Consider the following 17,083-nt stretch of genomic DNA (forward strand, 5'->3'; position numbering starts at 1 on the left):
AATTATCTATGACAATTCAGGTAAAATAATGATGATTACCAGTGTGTTTTCTGATACTTCTGATGATAGATAGAGTGAAATCACTGCTCATGATAGTGAAATTACAGCATAAAGAGTAACCAGAAACCTATATTGTAAGCTTTATTTGGCTGCAAATACCTTGCAACAAATAAATACTAATATAACAAATAGCTACTAATATATGTCACACGTGGAACACAACAATCTTGAATTGTAGTATACCTGTAAAATCCTTTTCAACCTTTTTAAAAATTTATCATCTTTGTTCCCAATAAGAAAAATTAAATTTAAATTAATTAAATTAAACAGCTTTAACTATAAATTTATTCTCAATAAGAGAAATTAATACTAAGGAATAAGATGTTGTTGGCTATAATCTTGGAAGGTCAAAAGTCATTGTATTGTCTAAGATTTTTTTCATTCTGTGAACCTAGAAAATCAGAGACAGGTCTAAGTTAATTTAGAAAGTCCATTTCGCCAAAGTTTAGGATGTTCCCATGACACAGCCTCAGAAAGTCCTGATAACATGTGCCTGAGGTGGTTAAGGGACAGCTTGGTTTTATACATTTTAGAGAGAAAAGAAACACATTGGTTCTCTCTATAAAGGTTGAGAAAACTCAAAGCAACACCCTCCCACCCTCCAGCTACCCTAGGAAATTACAGGTCATAGGTAGGTCAGAGACAGATGGTTGCATTTTTTTTTTTTTTTTTTTTTTGAGTTTCTGGTAAGTCTTTGCAAAGGAGGCAATCAAATATGCACCTATCTCAATATGCAGAGGGATAAGTTTGAATAGAATGGGAGGCAGATTTGCCCTAAGTGGTTTCCAGCTTAACTTTTCCTTAGTGATTTTAGAGGCCCAAGTTGTTTTTCTTTCAGTACCAATTTTTGTCTCCACTGAGTATGTATGGATTAAAGTTGAGGAAAATAAATTAAATAGCTTTTAACATTATTAGAGGGAAAAAATCTAATGGGTAACAATGAACGTTTAAATAGTTGACTTCTAAACTATGTGTGTTCTGTACTGGCTGGATGATCTCAGAAGAAATCATATATATCTTTTCTTGTTTTGGAAAACACAAAAATGGCATAAAACCTAATTTCCTGAAAAAATTTCTTAATCTCACTGGACTCAGTATTCTTGGATTTTACTTGAAGGAATTGGTATAGATGAGGTGTTGTAAATTCTGGATGCACTTTTCTGGGACATATAAGAGATATCAACACTCAGCTATATTTTCCCAAATCAATTAAATGAGTATCTGAAGGATGTGGTCTAATCAGTGGTTCTAAAATTGTAGTGTGAATCAGAATCACCTGAAGAGCTTGTTAAAACACATATTATTAGGTCTCATTCTCAAGAGTTTCTGATTCAGTAGGTTTGGGAGGATGAGGCCCCAAAATTTGCATTACCACATTCTCAGGTAATGCTAGGCTATTGGTCTGTGGACCACACTTTGAGAAAAATTAGACTAGCCATATGTGTAAATGTCTGTGTGTGTATCTCTGTTTCTCTCTCTCTCTCTCTCTCTCTCTCTCTCTCTCTCTGTGTGTGTGTGTGTGTGTGTGTGTGTGTGTGTGTGTTGTGTTGTGTATGTCTCCTCAGGTGAATTCTAATCTCAAAACTGCTGATATAGAATATATGGATAAGGTTGCTTAACTTCTAAGATACAGAGATTTTAACATATAAGAGTTGTTAAATATCAAGATGATTTATATAGAAAGGAGACCTGTGGACAAATATCAACTTCTTGATAAATTTTATAAAATCTTTTACAGTATTTTTTGAAAACTAAAATTTTTTACTGCATATACTAATCTTCATTTTTTCATAGATAACTTGGTTGATTATTAGTGTCTCATTATTTAATAAGACCAATGGAGGATTTGAATAGTAACCAGGTGCTTTCAAATTGCTTGAAGAGAATCTTATAAATTAGTAGTTCAGAGGCAATTCTGCAATTGTTTCAATACGTGGAATTGCAATAGCGCTGTAAGTACTGATTCTCTTACACGACCATGTATAGGCCAAGAAATATTTTTTCATTTTTCAGTATCAATAAAGAGCCCAAGTTTTTAGGTGAACTATTTAAAGACTTTTCATTTGGTCCCTCATATTTTCCTTCCTTTTCTAGAGGCCCTCACTCCTCAGGCCTCTGACACCTCATGCCTTCATCTCCTCAGTTCCTCCAAAATAAGGACTGTCTCCCATTATAGGGATAAGCCAGGAAAATATCTGAATGCATGCTGTCACCAAAATAAACAACCTTGGGCTTGGGTTTGCCAGTCATTTTCTTCAGAACCTCACAGAGGTGGACAGCATTTCCTCGAGAGTACCAACCTGGCTTACAGAGATAGCAGTGCCTCCTGATCGTCATTATTCTTGAGTCTCTGGAAAGGCCTCTGACTTAGTAAATGAAAGAAGAAAAGAGGCTTCAATGCATTTGTAATCACAATGTCAAAAAGGTCTCCTAAATCATTCTCAGGATATATCCTCAGAGAAATCTACCATCATCACTGAGAGAACTGGTAATTAACAAAATAATTTTCCCAGCGTTCTTTAGATGCTGAAACTATTTTTAAAAAATAGATTCAGGACAACTGTGTAAATATCTGCCTGGATCTCTTTTGATTTCTGGAAAATATATCACAGTTTTCATTAAAAGTTGATGTTTTGTAATTGTGTTGTATAGCAGCAAATATATCCTTCTAAAACTAAAAGGGATTTGACCATTGTTCTGTTTTGTTCAATAGTCAACCACTATGTCACATTAAAGAGTTACTGGAAGGTCAAACTAGTTATCATAAAACAGCACTTTCCTGAGTGGCAAGCCATTCCAGTGTCCAACAAAAATAGCTTCTACTCCTTCTTGCTATATGCCTCTGCCAGCACCTATGGAGTCAGCATCTTGGTGCCATGACTTGCACCGAGAAGAGTGCCATTATCTGCAAATTTAATGAAATTCTCATCTTCTAAATCCAATGCCAAACCCTTGAAACAGAAATCCCAATCCTTTGGGGTCACATTGAGCAATTCCTAATCATACCCTTTCTCCTAAACTAGGAACTGGGCAAAGCTATTGTAAATGAGTGGAGTGCTTTTGCACAGGCTGTGGTGACATAGACTGTGGTCTGAGTTTAAGCTCACCAAGTCAATGGTGGCTGGGAAAAACAGCTGAACCATGCTGTGTGGGGAGAAATGGGGAGTGTCTCACCCTTGAGAGATGTGAGAAGCAGACAGGTGAGACACAACCAATCCTATTATTTTTGTCCCTCATTCTGTTAATATGACATATCACATTGACTGATTTGTGTATGTTAAACCATCCCTGCATTCCATGAATAAATCCCATTTGGTCGTAATGAATGATCTTTGTAATGTATTTTTGAATTTGATTTCCTAATATTTTCTTTAGGATTTTTGCTTCATTATTTATCAGAGATATTGGCCTGTAGTTTTCTTTTATTCATGTGTCTTTGTCTGGTTTGGTTATAAGGACAATATTGGTCTCAGAATGAGTTTGGAAATATACTCTCGTCCTCTATTGTTCAGAATAATTCAAGTAAAATTGCTATTAATTCTTTAAATCTTTGGTAGAATTCAGCATTGAAGCCATTGGGCCCCAGATTTTTTTTAACATTCATTCATTCATTCACTTATTCTGGGAGAATTTTTAGCATGGCTTCAATCTCATTACTTGTTACTGGTCTTTTCAGGTTTTGGATTTCTTCCTGATTTAGTCTTGGTAGCATGTATGAGTCTAAGAAGTTGTTCATTTTTCTAGATTTTCTAATTTATTAGCACATATTTGCTTATAGTAGCCATTAATGATCCTTTTACTTTCTTTAGTACCAGTCATAAAGTCTTCTTTATCGTTTCTGATTTTACTTATTTGTATCCTCTCTCTTAGTCTGAGTAAAAGTTTGTCTATTTTGTTTAAATTTCAAAAAAGCACTTCTTGTTTTATTGATCTTTTTTATTATTTTTAATTTCAATTTTATTTCTGTTCTTATTACTTCTTTTGTACCACTCTTTTTGGGTTTAGTTTACTCTTGCTTTTCTAGTTCTTTAACATGCATCAAAACACTTTTTATTTGATGTTTTCCTTCTTGTTTGATGTAGGCACTTATGGCTATAAACTTTCCTCTTAGTACCGCTTTTGTTGTATCTCATAGGTTTTGGTGGGTTTTCTTTCTATCTGTATCAATACTTTTTAGAAGTTTTTTCTTAATTTTTTTATGGAACCCCTAGTCATTCCAGGAACATATTGTTCAATTTTTATGTATTTGTATAGTTTCCCAAATTTCTTTTCTAATTGATTTTTGTTTTTATTCCAATGTGGTTAGAAAATATGCTTGATATTATTTCAATGTTTTGAATGTTTTCACACTTGCTTTATGACCTAACATATGGTCTATCCTTGAGAATAATCTATGTGATAAGGAAAAGAATGTGTATTCTGCATTCATTGGGTTCTGTAAATATCCATTGATCTATTTGATCTATAACTATTAAGTCCCATGTTTTCCTGTTTATTTTTCTGTCAGGATGATCTATCTATTGGTGAAAGTGGGGTGTTGAATTCTCCAGCTATTGAAGACCCCAGAGATTGAAGTCAATCTCTCTCTTTAGCTCTAATAATATTTGCTTTGTATATCTGCATGCCCCAATATTAGGTACATATATATTTAAAATTGTTATATGTTCTTATTGCATTGACAACTTTGTCATTACATAGTGTCCTTCTTCATTGCTTTTTATAATTTTTGTCTTGAAATCTGTTTGTCTGATATAAGTTTAGCTACTGCAGCCCTTTTTTGGCTTCCAATGACATGGAATATCTATTTCCATTTTTAAATCTTCAATCTATGTGATTTTTAATAGGTGAAATATACTGTATTTCTTGTAGGCAACAAATCAATATGTCTTGCTTTTTCTGTATATTCAGCCACTATGTGTTCATTTGTATTCAACAATATTATTGAAAAGTGAGAACTTACCCTGCCAATTTACTGCTTGCTTTCTGGTTGTTTTGTGTTCTTCTCTTTCTTTCCTGTCTTCCTTTTAGTGAAGATGATTTACTCTGGTGATATGATTTAAATTCTTTCTTTTTATTTTTTGATATGTTTATTGTACTTTTTGGTTTGATGTCCTCATTAGTCTTGCTATTAATATCTTATAAGCCATTATTTTAAGGTAAAAATAACACTTTTTGCATGAACAAACAAAAAACAAGCAAAAATAAAATTAATAAAAATTATATGCCTTAACTTTGTCCTGTCACTTTATAACTTTTTGTTGTTACAATTTATATCATATTGTGCTACTGTGTCTTCAAAAGTTGTTGAAGTTATTATTTTTATTGGATAATTATTTAGTCTTTATGCTTAAAAGCAGTTTACACACCCCACTTATGGTGATATATTTTTTATTTTCCTGTGTACCTTCTATTATCAGTGATCTTTTCACCTTCAAGTGATTTCTTATTGCTCATTAACATGCTTTTCTTCCTGAGTGATGTACTCCATTTAGTATTACTTGTAGGATATGTATTGTATTGATGAAAATGCCTCAGATTTGTTTGTCTCTTTAATGTTTGAAGGATCATTTCACCAGTTATACTACTCTAGGCTGAAAGTTTTGCCTTCGGCGTTTTCAATATTCATGCCACTCTCTCATAGCATGTAAGTTTTCTACTAAAAAAATCTGTTGCCAGACATATTGATACACCATTGTGTGTTATTTGCTTTTTTCTCTTGCTTCTTTTAGAATTCTTTCTCTATACTTGACCTTTGGAAGTTTTGTTATTAGATGCCTTGAGGAAGCCTTCTTTGGGTTAAATCTGCATGGTGTTCTACAACCTTCTTGTACTTGGATATTAGTAATATTCCCTAGGTTTGGAAAGGTCTATGCTGTTATCATTTTGAATAAAGTTTCTACTTCTATCTCTTTCTGTGCCTCAACTATAAGGCCAACAACTAATAGATTTGCCATTTTGAGGATCTTTTCCAGATCCTGCTGGTATTTCTCATTGTTTTTTATTCTTTTTTTTCTCCTCTGACTGTGTATTATCAAATTGCCTGTCTTCATGCTCACTAATTCTTCTTTTGACAATTTTGCTACTAAGTCTCCGATGCACCTCAGAAATAACACCACACATATACAACCATCTTGTCTTTGAGAAACGTCACAAAAATATGCAGTGAGGAAAGGATTCTTTCTTTAATAAATGATGCTAGGAAAACTGGCTAGCCTTATGCAGAAAACTGAAACTGGACCCTTTCCTTATGCCTTATACAAAAATTAACTCAAGATGGATTAAAGACTTAAGTATAAAATCCAAAACAATAAAAACCCTAGAAGAAAACCTAGGCAATACTGTTCAGGACATAAACATGGGCGAAGACTTCATGACTGAAACACCAAAAGCAACTGAAGCAAAAGCTGAAATTGACAAATGTGATATAATGAAACTGAAGAGCTTCTGCACAGCAAAAGAAACTAGTATCAGAATGAACAGACAACATAAAGAATAGGAGAAAAATTTTGCAAGCTACCCATCTGACAAAGGTCTAATATCTAGAATCTACAAGGAACTTGAACAAATTTACAAAACAAACAAACAAACAATTCCATCAAAATATGAGTGGAGAATATGAACAGACACTTCTCACTCAAAGGAAGACATTTATGAAGCCAAGAAACATATTGAAAGAAGCTCATCATTGCTGGTCATTAGAGAAATGCAAATTAAAACCCCAATGAGATACCATCTTACACCAGTTAGAATGACAATTATTAAAAAGTCAGAAAGTTGAGCACAGTGGCTGATGCCTGTAATCCCAGTACTTTGGAAGACCCAGGTGGGTGGATCATGAAGTCAAGATTTTGAGATCATCCTGGCAAACAGGGTGAGACCTCGTCTCTACTAAAAATACAAAAATTAGCTGAGCATGGTGGCATGCACCTGTAGTCCCAGCTACTGAGGAGACTGAGGCCAAAGAATCTCTTAAACCCAGGAGGCAGAGGTTGCAGTGGGCTGATGTCATCCCAGTGCACTCCAACCAGGCAACAGAGCAAAACCCCATTTCAAAAAAACTAAAACATCAGGAAATAACAGATGCTGATGAGACTGTGGAGAATTAGGAATGCTTTTACACTGTTGGTGGGAATGTAAATTAATTCAGCCATTGTGGAAGACAGTGTGGTGATTCCTCAAGGATCTAGAACCAGAAATACCATTTGGTCCAGCAATCCCATTACTGAGTATATATTGAAAGGATTATAAATCATCCTACTATAAAGACTCATGCACACGCATGTTTATTGCTGTACTATTTACAATAGTAAAGGTTTGCAACCAACCCAAATGCCCATCAATGATAGACTAGATAAAGCAAATGTGGCACATATAAACCAAGGAATACTATGCAGCCATAAAAAATGATTTCAATTCCTTTTCAGGGACATGAATGAAGCTGGAAGCCATCATTCTCAGCAAACTAACACAGGAGCAGAAAACCAAACACCACATGTTCTCACTGATAAGTGGGGTTGAACAATGAGAACATGTGGACACAGGGAGGGGAACATCACACACCAAGGCTTGTCAGGTGGTGTGAGGCAAGGGAAGGGAGAGCATTAGGACAAATACCTAATGAATGCAGGACTTAAAACCTAGATGACAGGTTGATAGGTGGAGCAAACCACCATGGCACATGTATACCTATGTAACAAAACTGCACGTTCTGCACATGTATCCCAGAACTTAGTAAATTTTTTTAAAAAGTCTCTGATGCATTCTGCAGTATGCAGAATGCATTCTGCATTTTGTAACTCCAGAATTTCTGCCTCTTTAATTGTTCCAATCTCTTTGTGAAATTTATCTGAAAAAAAAATCTGAATTCATTCTATGTGTTATCATGAATTTCTTCGAGTTTCCTCAAGACAGCTATTTTGAATTGTCTGTCTGAAATTTCACATATCTCTGTTTCTCCAGAATTTATCCCTGGTGCCTTACTTACTTTCTTTGTTGAGTTTATGTTTCCCTGGATTGCTTTGATACTCGTATTTGTTTGTTTGCATCTGGGCATTCAAGATTTATGTATTTATTGTAATCTTCATATTCTGGGCTTGTTTGTGTCTGTCCTTCCAGTGAAGGCTTTCCAGATATTCAAAGGAACTTGAATGCTGTATTCTAGGCTATATCTCTTTTTAGGGGGAGCCCAAACATAGAAATTATGTTGTCCTTACAGACCCATAGATGTACAAGGGCTGGAAGAATTCTCTGTATAACCAAGCAGAGACTCTTGTTCTTTTTCCTTACTTTCTCCAAGACAGAGGGTGTCTTTATTTTAATGGAATCTCACTCTGTCACCTAGGCTGGAGTGCAGTGGCACGATCTCAGCCCACTGCAACCTGTGCCTCCTGTATTTGAGTGATTCTGTGGGATTATAGGTGTGCACCACCATGCCCAGTTATTTTTTGTATTTTTAGTAGTTGAAGTTTCACCATGTTGGTCAGGCTGGTCTTGATCTCCCAACCTAATGATCTGCCCACTTTGGCCTCCCAAAGTGCTGGAATTACAGGTGTGAGCCATCATGCCCAGACAAGAGTCTTTCTTTCTCTCTCTTTTCTGAGCCACCTGGAGCTGGAGATAAAGTGACACAAGCCCCTCTGTTTTCACCAACCACAGGACTGTTTTCACCAACTTCAGGTCTGCTATGTCAGACCTGAAGCCAGCAAAGCACTGAGTCTTGCCTAACCACTTCCTTGCTACCACTGAAGTTTCCTCAAAGCACTGAGGCTCTACAATCACCAGATGCAAAAGCCATCCAGATCTATATTCTTTTCTTCAGGGTAGTGAGTTTCCCTAGGCCATGGGTGGGTCCAGAAAAGCCGTCTTTGAGCAAGAGACTACAGTCAAAAACCTTAGATATCTACCTTGTATTCTATTGTACTGGAGCTGAGCTGGCACTAAAACCATAAGACACAGTCTTTCTCACTCTTTCCCCCTTTTTTAAAGGCAGAGGAGCCTCATTTTATGGCCACTGCCACATCAGGCCCATGGTTAATACTGTCAGACTACTACTACCAATGATTCCTTAAGGCCTAAAGGCTCTTCCGTCAGCTTGCGGTGATTGTGTTCCCTCTGGCCCAGGGAATGTCTAGAAATGCTGTCTAAAGAGCCAAATCCTGGAATTGAAGAACCCAAGAGTCCACTTGGTGCTCTACCTGCCTATGGCTGAGCTGGTACCTAAGGTGCAAGACAAAGTCCCCATTCGTTTTCCTTCTACTTTTCTGAAACTTAAGGATTCTCATTTAATGGCCGCCACAGCTAGGATGAGTCTCATTTGAAGCTAGCAATTCTGAGTCTCACCTGTAGCCCTCTCCATTGTATGTGGGTATTGCTGCTGGTTATTTAGGGCCCAAGTGTTCTTCAGTTAGCAGGTGATAAATCCTGCCAGAACTGGGTCCTTTGCTTCAAGGCATCATCATCCCTTTGACCCAGGGTGTGACTAGAAATGTCTAGAACAGGCGTCCCCAAACTTTTTACACAGGGGGCCAGTTCACTGTCCCTCAGACCGTTGGAGGGCCGCCGCCTACTGTGCTCCTCTCACTGACCACCAATGAAAGAGGTGTCCTTTCCTGAAGTGCGGCGGGGGGCCGGATAAATGGCCTCAGGGTGCCGCATGCGGCCTGTGGGCTGTAGTTTGGGGACCCCTGGTCTAGAAGCTAGGGTCTGAAAAGGGAGCCTCACAACTCTGAGCAGTGTCCTAGTCTGCTGTGGCTGAGCTGGCATCCAAGCTGCAAGACAAAGTCCTCCCCATTCTTCTCTCTTGTCTACTCAGAAAGAAGAGGCCTCTTTTCAAGCCAGGAGTTATGCACGCTAGGGTGAGGGGAAGAGTGATTCCAGTACTCCCTTGGCTACCCCAGCTTGTGTCTCTTTAACTGCCTTTTTTGGGTCTCCAGAGCCCTGTAACATGTGGTGATGATTCTTACAGCAAGTCGAATTCTGAGCACTGGGATCAGTGAGTGCACTCTGGCTAGGACTGGTTTAAATGCTTTCTCTGTGGGTAGGCATCAGCTGAATTTGGTTCAGCTATCCTTTCTGTTCTAATAGGACAACACTGAGTTCATTGTCTAATAATTGCTGTGCTTTCCCTCCCCCAGCACCCAGCTATGCTCTTCACAGCATGCCGTTGCTAATGGGGGATGGGATGAATGGCGCCAGTTATACAAGCCTTCTTTTAAAACCACTTTAGTGCCTTTATCAGTAATATAATATTAAAATCAGGTACTGTGAGTGCGGACTGTATTTTTGTTCTTACAAAGGTGCTTTGTGTGTGTGTGTAGATAGTTGTTAAATTGGTATGTTTGTTGGGGGATGATTAGTGGAGCCTTGTATTCCTCCAAGTTGCTCCACCCCCTCCTCTTTCATTTTTCTGAGTAAGCAGCTTCACATTTTCCTTTGCCATTGAGCCATGAAAATCATGTAGCCAATCCTGAACACAGTTCCTGAGATACAGTAGCATTAAATGATGTGTAGCATTTATAAACATATATATTGAGTATATAAATAGTAAACGTTTTTTAAGTTTTAAGAGAACAAGTAGCCAGTTTTATCCAAGATATAATTTATTTAAAGATAGAATAATCCTGGTGATAAAAGTATATTATGAAAATATGGAAACATAAATATGTATAGACAGAAAAAAGTTATATGAAACAGAAAACACAGTGGTTGTGTTGTTATTTTATTATTTTCTCTATTTTAAAAATGGTATGCAATATTTATCTGTTTTTTTTATGGAACTAAAAATGCTCACTAATTAAGTAAATGTTGACTAAGCACAATAGCTTTATATGTAGCTACACCTGATAGAAAAGGGATGACTCAGTGCCTGCAATGACATCAAGAAATTATATTGAGAAATCAAAGCAAATTAGTTTCTTATCACTTGCTTAGGGTACCTATAAATCATACTTTTTTATTTCAGAACAATTTAATAGAGATTTAAATGTTTAGCAGTTCAAATTTTTCTCAGTATGAAGAGATTTAGATATAAAGAAGCAAGGTCTGTCTACTCAGATAGATGTTCTACAAAGTGGTAAAGTGAATAAACCTAAACTTTAAACTTGCTAAAACCTGCCTCCTGAGGCAAAAGTGGAAAACTGAAATCTGTGATTTTCTGTTGTATTCTATTTAGGCTGAGATAAAAATCAAATTGGATTCCATATTGAATGACATTGATAATATAATGGTGTGCATTCATAATGAACTAATTTTAAGCATAAAGTATGCACTTTTCTGCATTTGTTTCCCAAAGTCAAACGGAAAGAAAGTCTTTTTTTGCAACATGGCTCAGATTTTCTGATGGGTTTCCAGCTGTACCAAATATATTAAGGCTCTTTTAGTCTTGCTGAATTTAAAAAGGGGATGTATATATAATGACAAAGTGCCTGTGCTTGGAAGTCATCTCTGGGTTCTAATTCCCACTCAAATCATTGTAGTAAAAATTAAATAGAATAATGCAAATAGAATTGTTAGTACAGTGCCCAGTCCACTCTTGATGTAACAGTAGACACAGATGTAGATAAATGAAAATAAATAAAATTCTTATATGAAAATGTTAATGTTCTTCTACTTCTTGCATAAATTCATTGAAAATTTTCCTTTACAGGTTTACTGTTTATTTGGATTCAATTAGCTATTAAGTAAAATAATTAGCAATTGTACCTTAGGTGTCAAAGTGTATGGTATATGTCATACAAAGAAACATAGTATATTATGTATTCGGCTCTATTACAAATTTTTGTATTACACACATAAGAATTATATTTAAAAGAAATAGCCTACTTTGTAAGCTCATTAATACTAGTACATGGTTTAATGAATTACATTTTAATGGATTTAAGTTGACTTTAGCTAATATTCCAATTTTTAAAAATAATATTAATGTATTTTCATGCTTATATATAATGAGGCTAGCAATAAGGCAAAATATGTCTCTTAACATGAGAAATGGATGTTATGTTTTTACTTTCAAATACCAAATTAGTAAATTACCCTAAGCTTACAGTAGGAGGTTGTATCCATAGGCAATATTATCTTATCATTTCAGTCTTTAGTTCTTAGAATTCTCACATGTAACGACTTTTTCTATGATTGGATTTTCCCCTTCCTGAATACTGATAATGATCATCTATTATATACAAACTGGATTCAAAGTTATAAACTGTTTTTAATTCAAGGCAAGGTCCTATTAATGGTAGATGCACTAAGCACTATATGCTATACAAATAGGTGTTGTCATCTGTCCAAATACAGTATTCGCAGCAGCCATTATTTCCTCCCAAGAGCTTAAATTCTAACCATTAAAAGTCACTTCTGGGTTTCAGATATGAAAAATGGAAGATAAACAGAGTTTTCTTTAAACGATTCATTTAGAAAACTGTTCATATATGAGAGGAGAAAAATTTGAAGTTCCTTACATTAGCATGGTGTTTGTAATGAGATTAGCAATATTTTCCTATTGGTAAATAGAGAAAGAAGCAGGTTCTGAGAGGCTGGGATGCAGAATGTCAGAATAGTTTTGAATGCCGAATTATGCCTTTATAAATTTGTTGTGAGAAAAAGGAGTTTTCTGATTAAAATCTTTCTGTAAAATCAGTTAATAACTAGTCTTATATATACCTGTGACTTAAAGTCTTACTGCCAGAATGATGCAGTGATTATAACCTATTACTCCCTCTTAGCAGTAAAGCTAAATTTGCAACCCTGGGTTAATCGTTTTGTTTTAATAGGCAAAAATACTCTTTAAGGTTGACTCTGTAAAACTAAGGAAATGAAATATAAGTACATGGCATGCAAAGTAAATTAATACAGCATAAACTCCAAAGTATAGTATCATATTTTTTTTTGGTGGAGGAAAAGAAATAATGTCCAGGACACAATTTTAGAGATTTTTCTCAGACTTCACACATTCTCCAGCTGTTGGGGATGCAGTATAATGGTACAAAGTTTGTTCTCACTCATATATGGGTGTTGAACAATGAGAACACATGGACACAGGGAGGGGATCATCACACACTGGGGTCTGTTGGGGAGGCAAGGGAGGGACAGCGCAGGGGTGGGGAGGTCAGGGAGGGATAACATGGGGAGAAATGCCAGATATAGGTGATGGGGAGATGGAGGCAGCAAACCACATTGCTATGCGTGTACCTATGCAACAATCCTGCATAATCTCCACATGTACCCCAGAACCTAAAGTACAGTTAAAAAAAAAAAAAAAAAAAGAAAAAAAAGAAAATTCACCAACCATCAGAGTTTTATCTTAAGATGAAATTTCCATGTGATCTATTTTTATATAGCAAGGATATAACCCTTTGTCTGGCCTATATGTTGGAATTATTTTCCTGGCTCGTCATTTCTTTTAACACTGTTGAAGTATATATATATATATATATATATATATATATATATGCGCATATACATACATGCACATATGTATATGTATATGTATATATGTATGTATATATGTGTATATATGCATACTTATAATTTTGTGAAACAAAATATAATTTTATATTCTCAAATATTTGTTTGTTCACTTTAAAGCTTCTGAGCTTCACATCACACTTAGAAATGCCTTCTTATGGGTAAAACTAAAACATTCCCACACATTTTTGTTTATAGGTTTTGCTTATACATTGAAAGCCTAAATATTCTGAAACGTATCCTTATTTCAGAGTTAAGGGTTCTAATTGATTTCCAAATAGCTAATTATGTTTAAAACACATATTGAAAAATACATCCTTTCATTACTAATTTGAAATGTCAGTTTTATCATTTGCTATGGGAATTAACCTTGCTTTGTCTTTCTCCTTTATTCCATTGATGTATGTGTTTATTCCTCTTTCAGTACCAGAATACTGTAACTGATATACCTTTACATTATGTTACATAACTGTTAGCACAAGACCTATATCCTCATTATTCCGATTATTTTTAAATGACTAATCTTACACAATTTTTCTTTCAGGTAAAATTTAGAATTAATTGATCAAGTTCCGAAAAAAAATTCCACCAGCTGTCTGATTTGAAATGAAGCTCAATTTACAAATCAAAGTGAAGAAACTGATATTTTGCAATATTGAGTTATTACATTCAAAAAGCAGTTTTGACTCGCAGTCAGCTACTGTAAGGGTCCTGAGTTTATTTTTGTCTGCTTTCCTTAAAATGGTCTAGTCCCATAGTGCTACTAGCTTGGTTTGGGTTTTTCTCCCCTCCAAATGTTCTGTTAAATTGTAATCCTCGGTGTCTGAGGTAGGCCCTGGTGAGAGCTGTTTAGATCATGAGGGTAGATCCCTCATGAATGGCTTCACACCATCCCTTTTTGATATAGTGAGTTCTCATTATGAGTTCACACAAGATCTGTTTCTGTAAAAATGTGTGGCACCTCTCTCTCTCTTGCTCCTGCTCTCACCATGTGGTGAGTGTGCTCCCGCTTCATCTTCTGCCATGACCAAGAGCTTCCTGAAGCCTCCCCAGAAACTGAGCAGATGCTGGCACCATGTATACTGTAAAGCCTGCAGAACCTTGAATCATTCAAACCATTATTATTTATAAATTACCCAGTCTTAGGTATTTCTTAATAGCAATACAACAATGGCCTAATGCAGATAATTGACACCAAGGAGTGAAGTGTTGCTATAAAGATACCTGATAATGTGGAAGCAACTTTGGAATTGGGTAATGAGCAGAGGTTGGAAGGGTTCCAAAAACTCAGAAGACAGGAAGATAAAAGAAAGTCTGAACCTTCTTAGTGTCATGTTAAGTGATTGTGACAAAAATGTTGATAGAAATATGGACACTGAAGGCCAGGATGATGAGGTCTTCAATGAAGATAAGGAAATTTGGGGGAATTTGAGTAAAGTTTACCTAGGTTGTATCCTAGCAAAGAGTGTGGCTGTGTTTTGATCACATCCTACAGTTTTGTGTAAACGTTAACATTAGAGTGATGACTTCGGGTATCCGGTAAAAGAAGTTCCTAAACAACAAGGCATGCAAGATGTGGTAAGGCTGCCTCTAACAACCTTTCATCATGTATGAGAGCAAATAAATGACTTAACATTGGAACTTCTATTTAAAAGGGAAGCAGAACATAAAAATTGGGAAAATTCATAGCCTAGACATATCATAGAAAAGCAAATTGAATTTTAAGGGGAAGAATTAAAAAGGGCTATGAACCAATTATTTACCAATAATATTAGCATGACTAAAAGGGAGCCAAGTGATGAAATCCAAGTCAAGGAGGAAAAGACTTTGAGGCATTTCAGAGATCTACTAGGCCACCTCTCTCATCATAGGCTCAGAGGTCAAAGAGGAACAAGTGATTTCAGGGGCCAGGCCCTACGTGCTACTTTCTTGCTCAACCTCAAGACACAAGTCCCTGCATTTTAGCTATTCTCGTATATATCCCACATATCCATGAGCCAATTAAACCTCTTTTTTTATTATAAATAACAATCTGAAGCATTTCCTTATAGCAAAACAAAAATTGACTTAATGAACCTGATGACATAAATTAGGAGCCTTCATTTTTTCTGTGCTATGGAACAGGTAAAATAACAGCAATTTTTTATTACTTGAAAGTTCAATGGAAATGAATTGGAAAATTATTGCTTCTATTTTCATTTGGGAGTTAAATTTTTTGTAGTCTTATATTCTTCATTTGTGGTCAGTTTGGTGTTTATTATTTTTAACTCATTGAGTGGATTTTTGTGATGCAATTTATTTTTTAAAATTTTAGTTAAGATGTGTAAATTTATTGATCTAGAATTTTATATTGTAGTCTCTCAGTTTTCAAATTCTTCATATGTACTTTGTCATTTTTAATTTTGCTTATTATTTTATTATTTTTCTGAGTCAGATCAGTGTATTAATCCATTCTCATGTTGTTAATAAAGACATACCTGCAACTGTATAATTTATAAAGAAAAGAGGCTTAATAAACTCACAGTTCCACATGGCCGGGGAGGCCTCACAATCACGCCAGAAGATAAAAGAGGAGCAAAGGCACATTTTTTTTTTTTTCCAGACAGAGTCTTGCTTTGCCGCCAGGCACCAGGCTGGAGTGCAGTGGCGCAATCTCTGCTCACTGCAACCTCTGCCTCCCAGGTTCAAGCAATTCTCCTGCCTCAGCCTCCTGAGTAGCTGGGACTACAGGCATGCGCCCCCACACCCAGCTAATTTTTGTATTTTAGTAGACATGTGGTTTCACCATGTTGGCCAGGATGGTCTCCATCTCTTGACCTTGTGATCCACCCACCTCAGCCTCCCAAAATGCTGGGATTACAGGTGTAAGCCACTGCACCTGGTTGAGCAAATGCACATCTTAAATGGCAGCACGCAAGAGAGTGTGTTCAGAGAAATTACCCTTTATAAAGCCATCAGATCTCCTGAGACTTACTCATTATCATGAGAACACTCTGGGAACAAACCCATCCCCAAAATTCAATTACCTCCTACCAGGTCCCTCCCATGACAGGTGAAGATTATGGGAGCTACAATTTAAGATGAGATTTTGGTGATGGCACAGTCAAACCATATAACTCCACCCCTGGCCCATTCTAAATCTCATATTTTCATATTTCAAAACCAATCATGCCTTCCCAAATGTCTCCTAAATTCTTAACTCATTTCAGCAATAACTCAAAAGTCCACAGTCCAAAGCCTCACCTGAGACAAGTAAAATTTCTTCTGCCTATGAGCCTGCAAATTCAAAAGCAAAGTAGTTACTTCCTGGATACAATGGGGGAAAGGCATTGGCTAAATATACTCATTCCAAATGGGTGAAACTGGCCAAAACAAAAGGAGCTAAAAGCCCCATGCAATTCCAAAATCCAGCAGGGAAGTCAAATCTTAAAGCTCCAAAATGATCTCCTTTTACATGATGTCTCACTTCCAGGTCATGCTGCTGCAAGAGGTGGGCTCTCACAGCCTCGGGCAGCTCTGCCCAGGTGGTGTTGCAGGGTACAGTTCTCCTGCTGGATGCTTT

At 36.2% G+C, this 17,083-nt stretch overlaps 1 pseudogene; it reads right to left on the reverse strand.

Annotated features, from left to right (window-relative positions):
- Positions 1-1,811: 1,811 nt before the first annotated feature.
- Positions 1,812-3,662, reverse strand: LOC101039860 (5'-nucleotidase domain-containing protein 1 pseudogene; annotated as a pseudogene).
- Positions 3,663-17,083: the final 13,421 nt, after the last annotated feature.

This window comes from Saimiri boliviensis, chromosome X (genome assembly GCF_048565385.1).
Source record: "Saimiri boliviensis isolate mSaiBol1 chromosome X, mSaiBol1.pri, whole genome shotgun sequence".
NCBI lineage: Eukaryota > Metazoa > Chordata > Mammalia > Primates > Cebidae > Saimiri > Saimiri boliviensis.